General features: G+C 38.7%; 1 protein-coding gene across 2 annotated transcripts in view; it reads right to left on the bottom strand.

Annotated features, from left to right (window-relative positions):
- The window catches only part of LOC136853666 (serum response factor-like), a 455,910-nt gene that overhangs the window by 411,475 nt on the left and 35,342 nt on the right, over nucleotides 1-9,093 (bottom strand). The window lies entirely within an intron of this gene.

Below are 9,093 nucleotides of genomic sequence, written 5' to 3' on the forward strand. Positions count from 1 at the left end.
TCCTTCAACAAAAGCTGCAACTTGTGTTTTGTATTTTATCAAATTCTGTTACAATTCACATACTCATATTTCTCTTGGTCTCCCTTTCACTAATTTCTCTCTCTTTCCATTTGAGGATTCGTACTTATATTGCATATTGTCCTTCCTTCCTTCGCCGAAGTCTAAATATTACTTCGGAAATTACACTATACTCCGTTTCCTCTTTTTCTTCACTGAGAAAAGCGTTAATATTTGACTCAAACAAGCAAACGATTAACGGCAATTTCCTCTTCGTTGAGAAATAAGGTCCTTTATCAAGGCGAAAATGATTTAAATAACGATGTATTGTGAACTGTGAAAGCATATATGAAATAGAAAATAAGGAATTGGGAAACGAAGGTTTGACCGATTCTCTTCATACCTCGAGTTTCCGTGAATGGTATCACAAAGACATTCTGTATGTATCCAATTGTATTACTCATTTAAGTGTATGTACTAATGGATGTATTTTAAAATGTCAAAATAAGAATAATAAAAAATAAACGCAAACTATACTTGTTTTAATTCAGTTCCTTTTTTCCTTACGCAGCATTTTACATTTCTCTATTCATTTTATTATCGTTTCCATGCCATGACAATAACTGTATTTATATCAAATGTATAATAACCGCATAGTAAATTCTTCACGTTTGGATAAGTATAACTCTTTCATCTTTTTAAGGCAAATTTGTCAATGGCTGTCGCACGAGAGAACTCGGTGCAAAAGAGCAAAAAATATAATTACGTTTGGGGAAACAAGAAACAACGATAACTTGAAAAGAACACTTATTTTTTTTTTCTTTTTTCAAGATGAGAGGTCAATTTATGCTGCGTCGGACAACGGGCCGAGGAGACTTTTATTGACCTGTGATTGTGAATCTTTCTTTTGGTTCACCACTTTGCTTTTTCTAAGAACTTAAATTTCCAAAATTATAACGTCAGGTTATTTTACCTCATATTTCTGACATCTTCCTCGATCGTTACCCTTTCCAAAAAAAAAAAAAAAAAAAAAAATGATGGGTAATTTCTAATCAAAGTGATTGTTGATGGGCAATTTCTAATTAAGGTGATTGTCAGCAATATTTCTTCAGCTTTGATTTAGAGTGTTTATCCATAATTATATATGACTCCATAATTATACATGAGCATTAATAAATCACAGCCAATAATACACTCTACATTTTCCATTTCGAGTTATGGAGTTTAAAAGAGTTTTTCCTTACTCGTTCCAACCAAATCTCTTTAAAATAACAGCAAAATTGAATGAAACAAATCAAATTGTTTCCACACAGAGCAACTCAAAGCCTAGATCAACTTAAAAGTAAACAACCAAACAAAATGGGTAGAAAGAAATCGAAAGAAAAACAAACATTCTAATAACATGATTTTACTAGGAAACCATATCGGGCATTTGTACAAGATTAATAAACAAGTATTTACATTTTTCCACATCTAAAAAGACTTGTCCTAAGATCTACAATAAGTTACCTATTGCACTACTCAGTTAATTAAAAAAAAATACATTTTAACATCATCATCATCATCATCAGTTATTTACAGTGTTTGTGCTTGGCATGATCTAGCCTCCCTGGGGGACTGTCCCCCACCGGGGGGGGGGAGGAGGAAGAGGGGGAGGATGTTAAGATTCAGTTATTAATAACGAGAGAAATTATTAGGAAGCTGAACTGGGCTGAGAGAGAGAGAGAGAGAGAGAGAGAGAGAGAGAGAGAGAGAGAGAGAGAGAGAGAGAGAGAGAGAGAATTTTTGTTCACTTTCAAGCATTTCAATGATACATTTTCCATTAGAATGCTTAACAGGGCGTCGAGTATGATGGGAAAAACCCTGATGATTGGATTAAAGAGAGAGAGAGAGAGAGAGAGAGAGAGAGAGAGAGAGAGAGAGAGAGAGAGAGAGAGAGAGAGAGAGAGAATATAAAGCAAAACGCTTCGAATTCAAGACGATGGCGACAATTTTAAAAGGCCAGTTAAAAGAAAAGCAACAAGGTCGTTTTATGACTAGAGAGAGAGAGAGAGAGAGAGAGGAGGGGAGGAGGGGGTAGAAGAATGAGGAGGAGGAGGAGGAGGAGGGAGGCTGCTATCTGGTGTGTATTCCATATGAGAAAAGAATCTATAGGATAAATCAGGCGAACCTCGTAATTACAAATCTCTACACTGTGGCGAGAGACAAGGGAGTTCCTGAGTCACCAGTGGTCCAGAGGTGAGACCTTTCACATTAGAGAAGCACATCTTATATATATATATAAAAAACCAACATATGTTGGCTGTGGGGGTGGGGGGGGGGAGAGGGGAGGGGATTGGCCCTCCTCCAACAACACTGCAGAGGAGGGGGGAAGGAGGAGGAGGAGAAGGGGATCATAATGGGATAATAATAATAATAGTAATAACAAAGTAATTATTAGAAAAAGCTTTTGAGGAAAAAGCGAGAGACCTATAAAGTACAAGAATGGAGAAGAGGTCTAGCGTTAATTGACGACGGTATGTATATATATATATATATCTCTCTCTTTTAAAAACGTCTTCTCTGCAAGGGTGTTTTATCAAGTTCCGTTCCGTTGCTTAATCTTTGCTCCAATGGAGAGAGAACAGGATATTATCTCATATATATATATATATATATATATATATATATATATATATATATATATATATATATATATATATATATATATATATATATATATATATATATATCCTGAGCCTCATTCACCGGGTAGGAGAGTACCAATGATTCACGAGAAGCGGGTTAGAGGCTAGGGAAGGGCGTGAGAATGACTACATTCCTCTCTGGCACACACACACATACACACATACACAAACACATACACACGAACATACACTTACGACCATTTATTACACACACATACCCACTGCATAAACATGAACAAAAACAGTGCTATTTCCGTTCCTTGCAATCGAGTTTCGAGTTTCAACCTTAGCGAAAGTGTAACAAATGTGGACAAATGCCTGGTCCCGTCTGGAATACGACGGAAAGAGTGATTCCAGGTTGACTGGAATGCTAACTGAAAAAAATTCCGTGTAGGCTGGAATGCTATCTAACAAAATTCCAAGTAGACTGGAATGCTATCTAAAAAATATTCCAAGTAGACTGAAATGCTATCTGAAAAAACTTCCAAGTAGACTGGAATGCTATCTGAAAATATTCCAGGTAGATTGGAATGCCATCTGAAAAAAATTCCGAGTAGACTGGAATGCTATCTGGAAATATTCCAGGTGGACTGGAATGCTATCTGAAAAAAATTCCAAGTAGACTGGAATGCTATCTGATAAAAATCTGAAGTATCATTAATGGACCTGTTCATGAGAATTCCTAGCACTACAAATGGCTTGACCTTGTGCCACGGATGAGGTGGGACAGAGCCTGTGTCATCATGACCTCAAAAGTCAAAGGTCAAAGGTCATGATGACCTTTGACCCAATTCCAAAATCCACTCAAACTTCCCTGCCTTCTCTACTCTCCTTCCCAACTCCATACATAGTCCCTCCTCCCTTGAAATTCCGGATTTTGAAGCACAGAGTAAAAAAAAAAAAAAAAAAAAAAATTAACTAAAAATTTTTTTGAAAATTAAATTTTTTTTTTTTTAAACTAAAAAGAAAATGAAATATAAAAATAACTAAACCGCCTGCCTGCCTTCCTTCTTTCCTGACTTTCAACAACGAAAGATCTCTACCTGGTTAAAGCTGGCGTTACACACTCGTCCGCTGACTAGTTATCCTTGCTTATATAAACACTCCAAGTTCTCCAATTAACGATTCGTTGCAAATCTAAGGCAGGCCGAAAAATCATCAGATCACTCATGCTCGTCACCGCTGTGCTGCCACCAGAGAGAGAGAGAGAGAGAGAGAGAGAGAGAGAGAGAGAGAGAGAGAGAGAGAGAGAGAGAGAGAGAGAGAGAGAATCTTCAATTGTGATATGATGAGAGACAGACAGTTTTAAATTGTGGTATGATTCGAGCGAAAGAGAAAGTTTTAAATTATATGGAGATGGAGAGAGAGAGAGAGAGAGAGAGAGAGAGAGAGAGAGAGAGAGAGAGAGAGAGAGAGAGAGAGAGAAAAGCCACTTCAGATCGACAAGGAAAGGGTATCTGTCAAACACAGTTCCCAATCAAAGCCAAGCAATTGCAAGCAATTGCAAGGAGAAGGTGTCACCAGCAAGGTGAGGAGAAGCCATGAGTTACCTTAAAACTTCACCTACGTAGGAGCATTTCGGGTAGAACTTTCAGAGCAATAACAGCCCACGCGAACATAACCACAGAACGAACAAAAAAAAAAAAAAAAAAAAAAAGAAAAGAACAAATAAAACACACAGTGACGGCAAAGACACGCTGCAAATACAACCGTATAAAAAAAAATTCATTTTTAATTGCTACAATCACGCACTTTCACAAGCCAACACTATTAATAGAAAACATCTTATGTCAACAAACAAGAGACAGCATTCACACGAATGTTCTAAGTCATATATAAAAAACACAAAATATATAATTTACATATAAGTAACACATTTTTTTTTTCAAAATTCATCAATAAAATAATCCAGCCTTAAAAAATTATGTTAAAAAATGAGAAACAAAGTAATATATAAAACTGCGACAAGTGTCAAAGAGACAGTGTGAGGGAACACAGCGATGCTAGTAGAAAAAAATTACTAGGTACAGTATAATAAAATCAGTATATATTCATAAACCTAACAATATCAATTAAGTGAAGCAATGGGTACTTAAACGTTAAGAGCTAAAAGTCATCACATTTGGTAATATTCATCATTATCATCGTGGTAGAAAAGTAATAATGAAAACAAAGACACTTGTGTAACCGGGGCACGGCTCTCATAGAAGCTCGACCTGTCTGTCATGCTGTGGGCACAGAAGGGAGCTGCTGATGCCATGCCCCAAAAAGAGAAAATAAAAAAAATACCCTTCGGCCCAGCGACCCTCTTCAGTTCGAATCACAAGTGAAAAATTCAAAAACTTGCATTTACTGGGATTTTAATGACACTTCTTTAAAAGCACACAAGAACACTTCTGGAAAAAAAAAGCATACGAAATATATACTTATACACAACTCATACATGCAGTCCAGATTTCTGTGCATTTGTATATAATGTTTTTTTTTTTTATATATATATACATCAATATCCAGCACACATGCAGGAAAATTTTACACAAAAACACATGCAGTACATTCTTTGTTGGGGGAAAAACCAAATGATGCTCAACACCTAAAAATATTCGTGCCACCGTAACCAACAAACAAACAAACAAGAGAAAAATCCTCGTGACTCATACACACTCAAAGAAACAAAGGAAGGGACGAACAAAGGAAGAGGGACAAACTAACTTTTCTCGAGGGCGCGGGCTGGAGAATAAATAGTTAGCGGGAGGCGGCAGCCATCTACACCTGTCGCTGATTTTCTCAAACCAAGTGACACGCCAAGATCATCTGCAATCTCTATCGCGTGGGGTCGTTCAAGAATTGTTTGGTAACGACAAGTGTTACGAGAAGGTCAAAAAGGAAAAAAAAAGAAGTAGTCAGCTACTATTTATCTGGATAAGTCGACAAGACAATCACAAAAGCCCAGTACCTGAAATGTACAGCGTGAAAAGGCATACGACAACGTTGACACCACGAAACAATTCCTTCCCTCGCAAAAATTTTCCTTTCCGTGAGAAAACTCCGACCAACCAGCGGAATTAAAAGGATAGAATGCCCTCCAGACACTCATTCGACTCTTTCCAAAACTGTTATTGACATTTTGTACTGCAAAAATGACAAAGGAGAAACGAAATACGAGACAGCGACGGCCCTGGGGCAAACCCCTGCGGGAGAACACTGCAACGCTCGTTTGAAATACCTTGAAGAACGACACAACTCTCTGGCGCCACGCCACACGGGTCTCACGAAGGCCCCGCCTCTAAACCGCTCTCGAACTATACGGCTAAACTTTGGCACAGTCATGGCTTAAAACGGAGGATCTAGAAAAACAACTTCACAACGCACTCCAATTTTTTTTTTTAACAACCAGACACCGGCAACAACCTTGATGTGAGGTACAGGTCCCATCGATAATGAAAGTGAAATGTTTTAAAGTACAGATGACAAGCTTTTCTTTCATCCATGAGCGCTCTGTCGGGAAAGGCTTCAAGGGAATATGTATATAAACAATATAAAATACACAAAAATATATCCATGTAATGTATATCTAGCTTTATACATTCCCAGTCAGGTTTACGAAAACGCATCACGCTCATGTTTGGGAGAGAAGTGAGGAAAAAAAAAAAAGTAGGGGCTACCAGATAAAAATTGACTCGCCCAAAAAAATAAGGACACCAGCCCAAAATTTGGGCTGAAACCAGAGCAGGGCTTGAAATAGCCCCTACTGCTGCTTCTCCCCCCTAAGAAGGAATGCAAATTTTCACAAGCACTTCAGAACAAAGATGAAACAGAAAGAGTTTAACAATGAGGTTTAACTTCTGAACATTATCAGCACCAAACAGTACCACTCCTGACATTCAGATGTTATGTTAAGCCTTTCTCATACTTGAATATTTAAAGATGAATTAATTAAGTGTGTATTTTAACTGTAACCTTTTTAACTTGGTGTTTTAACAGTCATCCTACAATATTTTCATGTTAAGCCCATGAACAGCGTTTCAAGGGCACAGAGACATTTTCGCTCATTCCTCTGCCTTACCAAAAACAGAAATGATTTTGGTACCATTCTGAAGCTAGCTTTGGGGGATTTCTTTTACTTGAAAGAAAAAAATTAACAGAAATGTCAAATAAAAGGTTTTCTGAATTGGCTATAGTTTTCTGATGACTGTTCAATTCAGCTGAACCAATGGGTCTATTTCCCCCTCCCAAAACAATCGTAGTCAAAACAAAGGTTAACCATAAAAACAACAACATATGAAGATTCATTTGGTCTTCAAGGAGATTAACAAACCAATTAAATAAATTCACCAATGAGACAAACACAACTTAGAACCGACATTTTTTCCAAATCAACCACAGACCTCTTCTGATATTCCTGAGGTAGGCACTTTTCACCGGGACTGTATCAGGAGCAGTATATGGAAAAAGGCGACGTATAATGACATCAAGGAAAGAATGCAATATAATGAAGAGAATAGAATCATCATGCTTGTCGTGCACTACAGAAAAAAAAACAGAAAAAAATTATGCATTTTTTGAACACACTGGAATATCATTCTACATTTAAAGAAATGATCACAATGATTGGCAGACATTATCACAAGCACGTGGGAATGAATGACCAGGTTCAAACCTTATGCAACACAAAAACAAAAAAATTATTAAATTGAAGGAGAATAAAATAATTTTATATTTAACGTTACTTAGGAGACTGTAGTCATAAAGTACAGCCGCCCCAAGCCCGCCCCCAAAAAAATGAGCTCTCTAAATCTGAATCTACATTAAAGAAAATCCAGATATAATGATAATTTTGAATCATTCAAACACAAACGTTTGTTTGTTTGTTTGTTTCCTCGTGCATAACCGGAATGAAACTGGTCACTAATTGGGAGTAACAGAGGGGGGCGAAATTGTCCTTTCGACGGGCGGGGATTCTGCAATGATGGACGCCTATAGAACCCGCCCGTGGAATGACAACCCGCCCACGCCCACTAGGTCACCTGAAGATCACCGCCATAGACATTACTTACAAAATCAGACAGCTTGGCTGTGTGGAATAAAAAATACGGGGGGGGGGCAAGAAGATGTATTAAGATATACTTATGACTCACATATGCGTTTCCATGTTCATTAGAAATTATAAAAAAAAATGGAGAGCCAATCAAATTAAAAACTGGATGACTTGGGTCTTCCAGTCTAAGTTACAGGACTGGAGAGGGGTTGGGGGAGGGGGGGTTGGTGGGGAGTGAAGAACTCTATGTCGGTGACCCTCGGCGACATGTCTTGTACATGTATGGCACACAAGTCATCACACTGAGATCATCGTACTGTTAAAGTACAACACTGAAAAAAAAAAAACCAAGGCTCTCTTGGGGCCTTCTGAAGGGCTCATGGGAATATGAACCCGACATATATAATATATCATTAAGTTTATCAACGTTAATCATTAATGGAGCCTACGCTCGAAGGCCTACGGCTCTAAGACTTATAAATATATATTTATATGGTGTATTTTCGGAAGGTCTCTCTCTTTCTCTGTTCAATTTACAACGTTAAAGGATTATTATTAAGTGTTAAGAGCCTTCCACCTGGGAGAATATAAGTTCGTCCCACCGTCCTAGTTCATTGTTTATTATTTATAATTCTAGGACACCATAAAAACGAGGTTAAAGAATTGAAAAAAATATAAAAAAGTTAGCTGCACCGCTGACTATAATAACACATTATTGCTGCTTTGAAAAACAAAATCAAATCTGGTGCCCTTTGAACCTCCTACAATAAATGGTTCTACTGCCATCCTGAAAGTGGCACTTAATCAATCAATCAATCAATCAATCAACTCGTAAGTAGGCTCTCGATGACGTCATCATCTTTGACTGACATCAACAAAATCAAAAAAAACTCTGGAAAATTCAACTTATCCACAATCAGTTCCCGAGCCCTTCAGTCCCCCGACAGGAGCGCGGCTGCCCTTGACGGACACAGTGGGTAGGTGGGTGGGTGGGTAGAAGAAGGTGCCTCTCGCCGCCACCAAGCACCGCCACCGCCACCGCCGCCGTCGTCAAGTCCAGATCGAAAACTGCCGCAGCTCTCCGTCAGCGTCGCCGTCTGCGTCACGCACCACCAACAACCGATTTCCTCTAAATTGGACGCCCGCAACTGTTCGAAGCGCCCTCCGAAGCGCCCTTCGAAAGCGCCCTCCGAAAGCGCATGACGTCCAAAGTAGCCAAAAAGGTCTGTCTCCATCCCAAAAACTCCCCGACGGGCCCTAGTGAGTTACACAGTGGCCATGCGATAGTTCATGGGGAAGGAATGGGTGAGGGCGTGAGACGACGGCTGGGGACTGTGGGCGTATCCCTACCGGGTGTGTGTGGGTATATGG

The sequence above is a fragment of the Macrobrachium rosenbergii genome, chromosome 27 (genome assembly GCF_040412425.1).
Source record: "Macrobrachium rosenbergii isolate ZJJX-2024 chromosome 27, ASM4041242v1, whole genome shotgun sequence".
Lineage (NCBI taxonomy): Eukaryota > Metazoa > Arthropoda > Malacostraca > Decapoda > Palaemonidae > Macrobrachium > Macrobrachium rosenbergii.